Genomic DNA, 8563 nt, shown 5'->3' on the forward strand with positions numbered 1-8563 from the left:
CGTCTACCAAGGAAACTTACGGCTTCAAATCAACCAAGAACCCGCCTCCCGTTGAAGAATTAAAAGATTTCGAGGACGACATGCTAAAGATGATCCAGTCCGTAAAATTCAAGCAAGTAAACAACCCCTTCCTCAAAAAGCTAAAAGAAGACACCGACCACATCAAAAATGAACCCAAGCTACTAATCGCCGCCGACAAAACAACCAACTTCTACAAACTAGAGCCATCTACATACAATGTGAGTGAATTGTGTTTCAAATGCAAATTTTAATCGTTTCGGAGCTACAAACATGATGTCCATTTGTTTTAGTGCTTAAATTCAAAGTACATGACGTTATAAGTGACGTCACAACGCCTGATTATCTGTCACAATATGATCATTTTGCACTTATAATCACTACAAAAATATTGTGGGATACGGTTCTCAAAATTATTTCATAAAAAGAGAGTATGTAGGTAAACTGTTTGTATAAATTGCAAGTTTTCCCTTAAAATCATTTGCCTGTTTTCTACATCCAGTCCCAGTTCCCAAACATGCGGTCTCACAATCGAAAGTGCGATAGTGTTTCCTCTGGACAATGATCTGGTCGACGGTGGATGAATGCATGGTATGCGGTTGTTAGGGATCTAGGTTAGCCCAGGAGGCTTCCTCGCGAGTATTTGGCTATTACTTCATTACAGACCTACATCCATTAGGAGATGACTCCAGCAAACGTCAAAGAAGACATCAAAGCCGTAGGAAAGCTGGTGGATCAGCTCAAGGATGTTATCACATAGCCATGGAAACAAGATGCAGCATTAACGAAGAGATACTGGAGGAGGCACTCGTGTGATAGCTGTACGAGAAGGAGTGCCAGAAAATGGATGCGCTGCGCTATGAGATCTACTGCGCCAGAGGCGGGAAAGCCTAGCAAGAGGCTTTGCGGCCATGCCAATCATCTTTAGTGTTATCAAGCAGCGATATGGAGAGGAGCCGTCACCACAGAGAAGACATTTGAAATACGACGCTAATAGCGGAGTATTTTTTACTATTTTTGAGGTGTCTGGAAAGGTGCTCAAACATAGTCTTGATTGTTTGGTGTAACTTCTCGATCGGAACTAAAACTAAGGAGAAACAGCAAATAAAATCGTGGAAATATCTGCTAAAACAATCAGAAATCCAAACAAAGTTGCGGTCATGATTTAAGCTTGATGAATTGTTTATGAGTTTGAGAAGTTATAGATCCAAATGCAAGTGACAGCAGTGACTTAGGGCACTATATGATCCTGGTGTTTCTGTACTCCAATGAGCTCTAGACTGAAGTGTGGACCTAGTTACATGTATCTACGTTGAGTTATGGTATATTGGTTCATGACGTAGTTTGCTAAACGGAACTAAAGGTAGAAAAAGGTGTTTTTCTAGTATTGTGATGTGGAGCACCTTATTGGTAATTTAGTTATTTCAGATGGTTGAAATAGAGGTTGAATACACAAACTAGATAACAAATTGGTGGCCTTTTGTGACGTAATCTATGACGTCACTATAACTTGAACAACCACAGACAATGACGAAATAACATCTTAGATACTAATTATTCCAAATATACGTCCAGGCAAAATATTTTATGCTTCTAAGAAAAGATACATATAAGAAAATTAGACTTTTAATGTTTTTTTAGAATTCCAAGATTGCGACCAAAAGGAGGGTATTGGGGGTAAATTTAAAATCAATTTAAAAAGTGAAAGCTACCGTTCTATCCTTGCTATCATGCATTTTTATGATCCTTAATAGTCAAAGATTGAGAATATACAAAATTAGTTTGTTCCCCTTAAGTGAGCCATATAACCACCTCAGCTGATGGACTAATTTGTCCATGGACATTGTCTGTTCCTTGTAGCTCACAGTTTTCCTCGAGCTACGCTCTCGGAAAACTGTTTGCTTCTCGGAACAGATAACGTCCGCGGACAAATATCCTCAGGCATATTGTCGCGCCAAATGGGGGCTATACTGTTCATATATCGTGACTACTAATTAGAACATGACATTGTAAGGGAAGGTCTAAGTGTACGTATCTCAATGACAATTTACATGTAAGTAAATTCAGGCTTTTTCAAATGAAATGCATGCAATTTATTATGTAGATAATTTAATTTATACATAATTTATTCATAGAATGTAAGTCCATAGTATTCTCAAAATATCACGGGAGACTAAATCTAAAATTCCCTCAAGGTTCTATATAAATATTTAGATGTATCATATGAATAGGGTTTTTGAACTGTTATTAGAGTACTTTTTCCTTAACAACTGCAATGACTTGTCCGCTTCACACATTCACCTGTGTGGATTGTTACATTTTCTAGCACAGGCGAACACCTTGGGCTACCGCCATTCCGTATATTTATATCACAAGCGGGCGAGAGTGTCCAACTAAATGTGTCTTTACAAACAGCTTCACGATAGCCAAAGCACATATACCACCCCTTCTCACAGTCGTTTCCTGGAGATACATGTAAGTACACATTATTTGGGGGACAAAGTTCCTTTAAGGTAGTATCTCTAGAACAGTCCGATAAGTCTCTTTTTCCCCGGATCTCCGACGTCTCATTTACAGCGTGATTGGATTCATGTCCTCCGTCCTCCAATATCAGTGATTTGAGAGGTTTACCCAGAGTTTGATCAAGCAGAAGCATACCGGCAAAAAGGACAAACAAATACAGCTGTAGGGACACACAAAAAATAAAGTTTTTAGAGAAGCACAAATGTTATTCAAGCGAGAATTTGGTTTTGACTTAAGACGACGTGGTGGCGGTGTCGATACTGTTTATATAACGAATAATATTTAAGTGACGTTGACCTTAATTTTAATTAATCTAATGGAGTACTTAAAAAAAGGCAATAAAACTAAGAGTTTGAAGAAATTGTCCGCTCGTAAATGCAATAAAGTACGTTGTGTCAAATCTTTGCTGCTGTCAAACGGCTTAGGCACCGAAAGATACTAGGAAAACTAGCACCGTACCGTGATGAGGAGATTTCTCCTTAAATACAAATGAAACAAAAAGTAGACAATGGTAACTTCTTCTGTCTTACCTTAATACACAATTCGGACTTCATTTCAAGCATTAGTTCTTCAGGGTTACTTTTTGGTCAAGTGAATTTCCAAGACTTTCTTTTAAATTCTTCAAAATCTTCGAGACTTAATGATGCATTCTCTAAGGCACCTGATCTTTTATATCTACCTTGTCAGAGTTTGCTTACTATTTTCAAAAGAAGTGTGTAAGGTTATTTTTAGTCTCGGATCAAGCTACTTTTAGCCCTAGCGGGACAAATTTTCTAGAGTTGTTTAACATTTCCCGTTACATCTCGTTAAAGCTCTTAAATTATACACAAGGTGTATGCATGCAGTTAATTCCGAGGAAGGAGTTCACGGTTCCCTCTGCCATAGTCAGTCGACTTAATTTTCGCACTTAGTCGAACTTTACTCTTTGCAGAAGGAAATAAATATATCATTTCCCATTACATTTTGTTTTTAGATGCCGGTTCTGTTTTATTATCCTTAAGTTTGTTTGTAAACTGCTTTAAGGAAACATTCTCTGTGGGAAGATAATAGATTCAATGATTTTCAAATATGAACAGGAAAAGCTGAAAAGACAAGACACGCCTTCAGCACAATACTCACACGAATGACTTCAAGGGTTCTTAATCCGGCATTAATTACGTTCGATTTTAATATTACATCAATAAAGTTTTTTACTTTTTCGTATAATATATCTAGACCAAGCAGGCACTAACCGGAAACAAAGATGAAAATATGAGACAAATAAGTAAGAATAATTTTGTTTAGGAAATCCTTTTAGAATGGCGCTTTCATGGCTCTTTGTGTAAGTAATAGCTAAAGAGAGAAGTTCAAATGCATGTGTTGGCGTAAAATATCTGTAAGTGAAGCAGGGGTATTGCATTATAATCATAAGGAGGATTCTTGCAAAACAGCCATTGCGCGCGCAAAAGCAAAACAACATGCGCAAACTAGTAAGGGACATGTTTGGAAAAGCATGTCAAAAAAAAACGAAACGTCTTGTGCTACGTACAACTTGAGTTTACTCTGGACTGCGTTTCTCTTTCCAAGAGCTAGATTAAGTTTTGTATTTTCCTTGATTACAATATTAAAAAAACACACACACACACACACACACACATACTTGAGAAGAATTTTTTCTTTATGCAATTCCATAAACGCGACTTGATTAAAAAATTCTCGAAGAAAATTAGCTGAAGGACAAATAGGAATTTTCTACGTATGCAAAACACTACAAGTTTGGTCATGTAATATTTACAATGTACCTGATCAAAAAAAAAAAAACCTGTTTTCCAGAAATAGGAAAACCCGAGATCGATACAACTTTTTCATGATGTTTCCTCTCGTCCCATGTCACGGCAGTCTCTCAGAATTTATTGATAAATTTATAGGTCACAAGTTCCGGAGAATACCCCAGGGCCGTACCGTTTATTGTTTATATTCAGTTCTAGATAAGGACTGAAGAAATAAAAAAATAAAAAACACAAGCAGATGTACTGATTTTTATTAGATCGCAAAACGGCAATCTCTTGTGACTCTATCGCATTATTGAGTGAGCAGGCCGGTCGGGAACATAACGTTTCTGCAGTTGTTAAAATTAACATTCAGACATCAACTGACCGAGAAAAGATAAGACGGCATTCTGATTGAAATTCACATTAATACACGAAATTGTACCCATTAACGCATGCCCTTCCTTGAAATATCGTGTTTTAAGTAATATATCAAACTCTTATAATCAACTGATTCAGGTCCATTAAAAAACCAAAACTTTCTTTGGAAAGTGTTGACCACCATTTGAAGGCTTAAATAACCAAACAAACAAACAGGCAAACAAACAAACAGCGAGTAGTCTTTTCCTCTGAGTTGTAACTTCTTTAGGGAATACCCACACCCACCTAATAAAACCTCTTCTATCTGACAGCTGCCGCATAATTTATTTTAAGTTTCCATGTCGTTAATTTGCCTGATTAACACTGGCCACTGTGGTCAACCATTACGTTAGAGATGATGGGCAATGTAATATGTGATTTCCATAATCTTGAAGCGCTAGCTCATCCTTGCATCATCTCATACTTCAGTTTCTGCCAGCTGTTTACATGTTTAGGGTTGTGCAATACTTTACTCGAGTCCAAGAGATGTCTTAGTACTATTCAGTTGTTCGCGTGGTTCAGTGCCACTCGAACAGGGCATTGAATGTACGTTAACAGGTATTAGCTTAACTTCTTTCGTGAGAACTGCATGGCAGATCAATAAATCATTGAGGATTGTCACATGAGGATCAGCAACCCTGTTTGTAAGATGATGCAAGAAAACCAGAACCGGTATACTATCTTCAGTTAGTCTTTCAGCGGAAGGTTCTTTCTTAACTGGTATACTGACATCTATATTTGGCACTATCATGTTTTTTTTGTTTTGTTTTGTTCTTTGTTTTTTGTTTTTCTTCCAAATGCCTTTAAGTGTACTTGATAGGGCTTAGGAATTTTAAAACAAGGCACGCACAACTATTCTGTTAAAAAAGAAGAATCATTTTTATTCATAAAGAATCAGATATTACAGTATTATGGACCCACCATATCATTATATAATAATTATATTATATAACATTTTGATAATTAAAAAGAGGGTCCCCTATACTTTTTCCGTGACGCGTGAGTAAGCATTATTTGCTTTGCGTGAAGCGTGAATGAAGATTTATTTTTTCCGTGATTCGCGAATCTATATTTTTCCGTCCTCGGGAAACTGGTTTCGATGCTCTCATGATCCGTGAATTATGCATTTACTTACGCGTGATTTGTGAACCAACGACTTTTGCGGGAATAATTTTTCACTTCTTTTGGAGATTTTAGCGTCATTAAAGCTCGTAAACTACACCAAACTAGATGTAAAACCTGCCCATTCGACGCGCTTGAGGCTGGAGGACTGAGAACTAACCACAGCGACAGTGAACCAGGAGGGCCTAGAATCTAGTCTGTCACGAAGTGTCAGACACGGCATTTCGATGCATCAAAATGGAGGGTTCTGTATGTTTTGCGAACGTGGACAGAATTTTTATTTTTACGTGACACATGATTTAGCCTTTGCATTTTACGTGAAACGTGATTGCTTGCTTTTTTCTGTAAAATTTTCCTCGTTTAGTTTTCTTTTAGATGCAGGTTCTTCTTAATTCCCTTCCCTTTCGTTTGTAAACTCCGTCCGAGTAACCTTCTTTTCAGGAAGATAATTGTCTAAATGGTATTCAAATATGAGCAGGAATAGCTGAAAAATCAAGACACGCCTTCAGCACAACGCTCACGCGAATGACTTCAAGGGTTGTTAATCCGGCAATAATCGCGTTCGTTTATAACATTTTACCAAAAATGTCAAGTATTTTCTTTTTCGTACGGCATAATTTTATCTAGACCAATTAAGCACTAACCTGAAAGTACTGGCCATGAGACATAAGTAACAGTAAATCAGTTTCTCTTAGCTCTTTGTGTAAGTAGGAGCAAAAAGGAGAATTTCAAATTCACGTCAGTAAAATGCCTGCATGTGTAGAAGGGGAAACGTATAATTAATAACCATTAAGATAAGTGCAAAAAAACCTGTGTAAGCGAAAAACAAAACAACACGAGAGAACTTGGGAGTATGGACAAACACGTTAAAACACAAAGCATGTTCTGTTACAACTTGAGATTACTCTGGATTACGTTACTTTGTCAACCCTCCCACGAGCCAGACCATTTTCCGTTTCCTTCTTTGTTAAAACCGTCAAAAGCACACACTTATTTAAGTCTATAAATATTTGTTAATGTCTAGCAATATCCCATTCGTGTACTAGGGAGTGATCCTTTGTTACGTTAAGATGACTCTTGGACTCGGGCGAAGTATTGCAAAACCCTTAACAGCCGAAACTGACCATACATGTGCTAGTAGAAATACTGCTATTCGCGTTACTCTACTGGAACCGGAGATAAGCTCGAGCCAGATGGGTCACTTGCCTCGTATGCAGACGCATCCTTCTATAAACAAGGCTAATCAAGAAATCCCTTTTTGAATTGCTAATAATCTCCGGCGTAGTGGTTGACCACAGTGGCCAGTGGAGGCGTGGTGGTCTCACGGTTAGAGCGCTCGTCTCAGGATCGAGCGGCCCGGGTTCGAGCCCTGGCGCTCCGGGGACATTGTGTTGTGTTGTTGGCCAAGACACTTAACTCTCACAGTCTCTCTCCACCCAGGTGTATAAATGGGTACCGGCGAACTTAATGCTGGGGGTAACCCTGCGATGGACTAGCATCCCATCCAGAGGGAAGTAGAAATATTCCTAGTCGCTTCATGCTACAGAAACCTCCCTGGCTCGTATGTAGACTTAAACTTTACCTTAAGCTTTACAGTGGCCAGTGGTAATTATGCAAAATAATAACATGGAAAAACTTAAGATAAATTATGCAGCAGCCGGTCAAGTCGGCGTGTGGATATTCCTTAAAGAAGTCACAACCGTTAGGAGAAAATTTACTCGTTGTTTGTTTGTTTCCTTGTTTGAGACCCCAAAATAGTATTCTATACAGTTTTCCAGAAAATGTTTTGTTACAACAGTTGGTTATAAGAGATCGACATACATGTGAAACATAATAGTTCACTAATCTATATATATAAAAAATGTATATCTGACCGATTTTCCAAAAACATGCCTGCTATTTTGGTGCAAAGTCTTTAACACGGTTTTCATAAATTCAGACATATATTGGCACAGAATGTCCTAAACTGCTCAGGGAATTCCCTAGTTTGACTCTGCATGCTTTAGAAAGATCGACAGAAATTAGACACGCTCGTTTTTCGACCTTTCTGGGTCATGCAGTCTTGTTCCTTTGAAATATATGTCTGGATTTATGAAAACGGTGTTAAAGACTGAATCATGTGTTTTTTTATTTATTTGTTTTCTTTCATTTTTTTTTTCTGCTTTCGCTATGACGGCAGCTTGTAAATTTTACCTAGCATGAAATGTAGAAACTCCTTACCGCATGTTTCATTTATTCAGGTATTTTTTTCATTATTTATCGACCACCCCTTCCCCCCCACCCCCTCCCCCCAGCCCCTTTTCAATTTGGGTTAAGTTTAACCCAGGCTACACTCGTCTGAATTCAGTTCGCGCGGTGACTCTGACAAAGAGCGACCGATTAGCGTTCTGTATTTGCTGTCTAAAGGAAGTCTGTCCGAGGACATCATGAAGTCCAATGTAGGCCCAAGTCTAACGATTTGTTAGTAAGCGTCGTCCATTATCGTACGTGAGGCGGGCCTGAGGAGATGTGTAAACTGTGTGGGTCACATTTAGTCCCATAACAGTAGGCCGTTTGCCCAGTGGCGATAATGTTGTGCTTGCTTTAGACGGCAAAAATCTTTAGCCACATCAATTTAGGGCTTAGACGTGCAATGGACTAGACATTTCTAGCTGCTGTTGGCGTCATTTGCTCTGAACTTTGATGTAGCTAAAGACTTCGAAAAAAATCTGTTGAAATCTGGATGTGCCATT

This window comes from Orbicella franksi, chromosome 1 (assembly GCF_964199315.1).
Source record: "Orbicella franksi chromosome 1, jaOrbFran1.1, whole genome shotgun sequence".
NCBI classification, from domain to species: domain Eukaryota; kingdom Metazoa; phylum Cnidaria; class Anthozoa; order Scleractinia; family Merulinidae; genus Orbicella; species Orbicella franksi.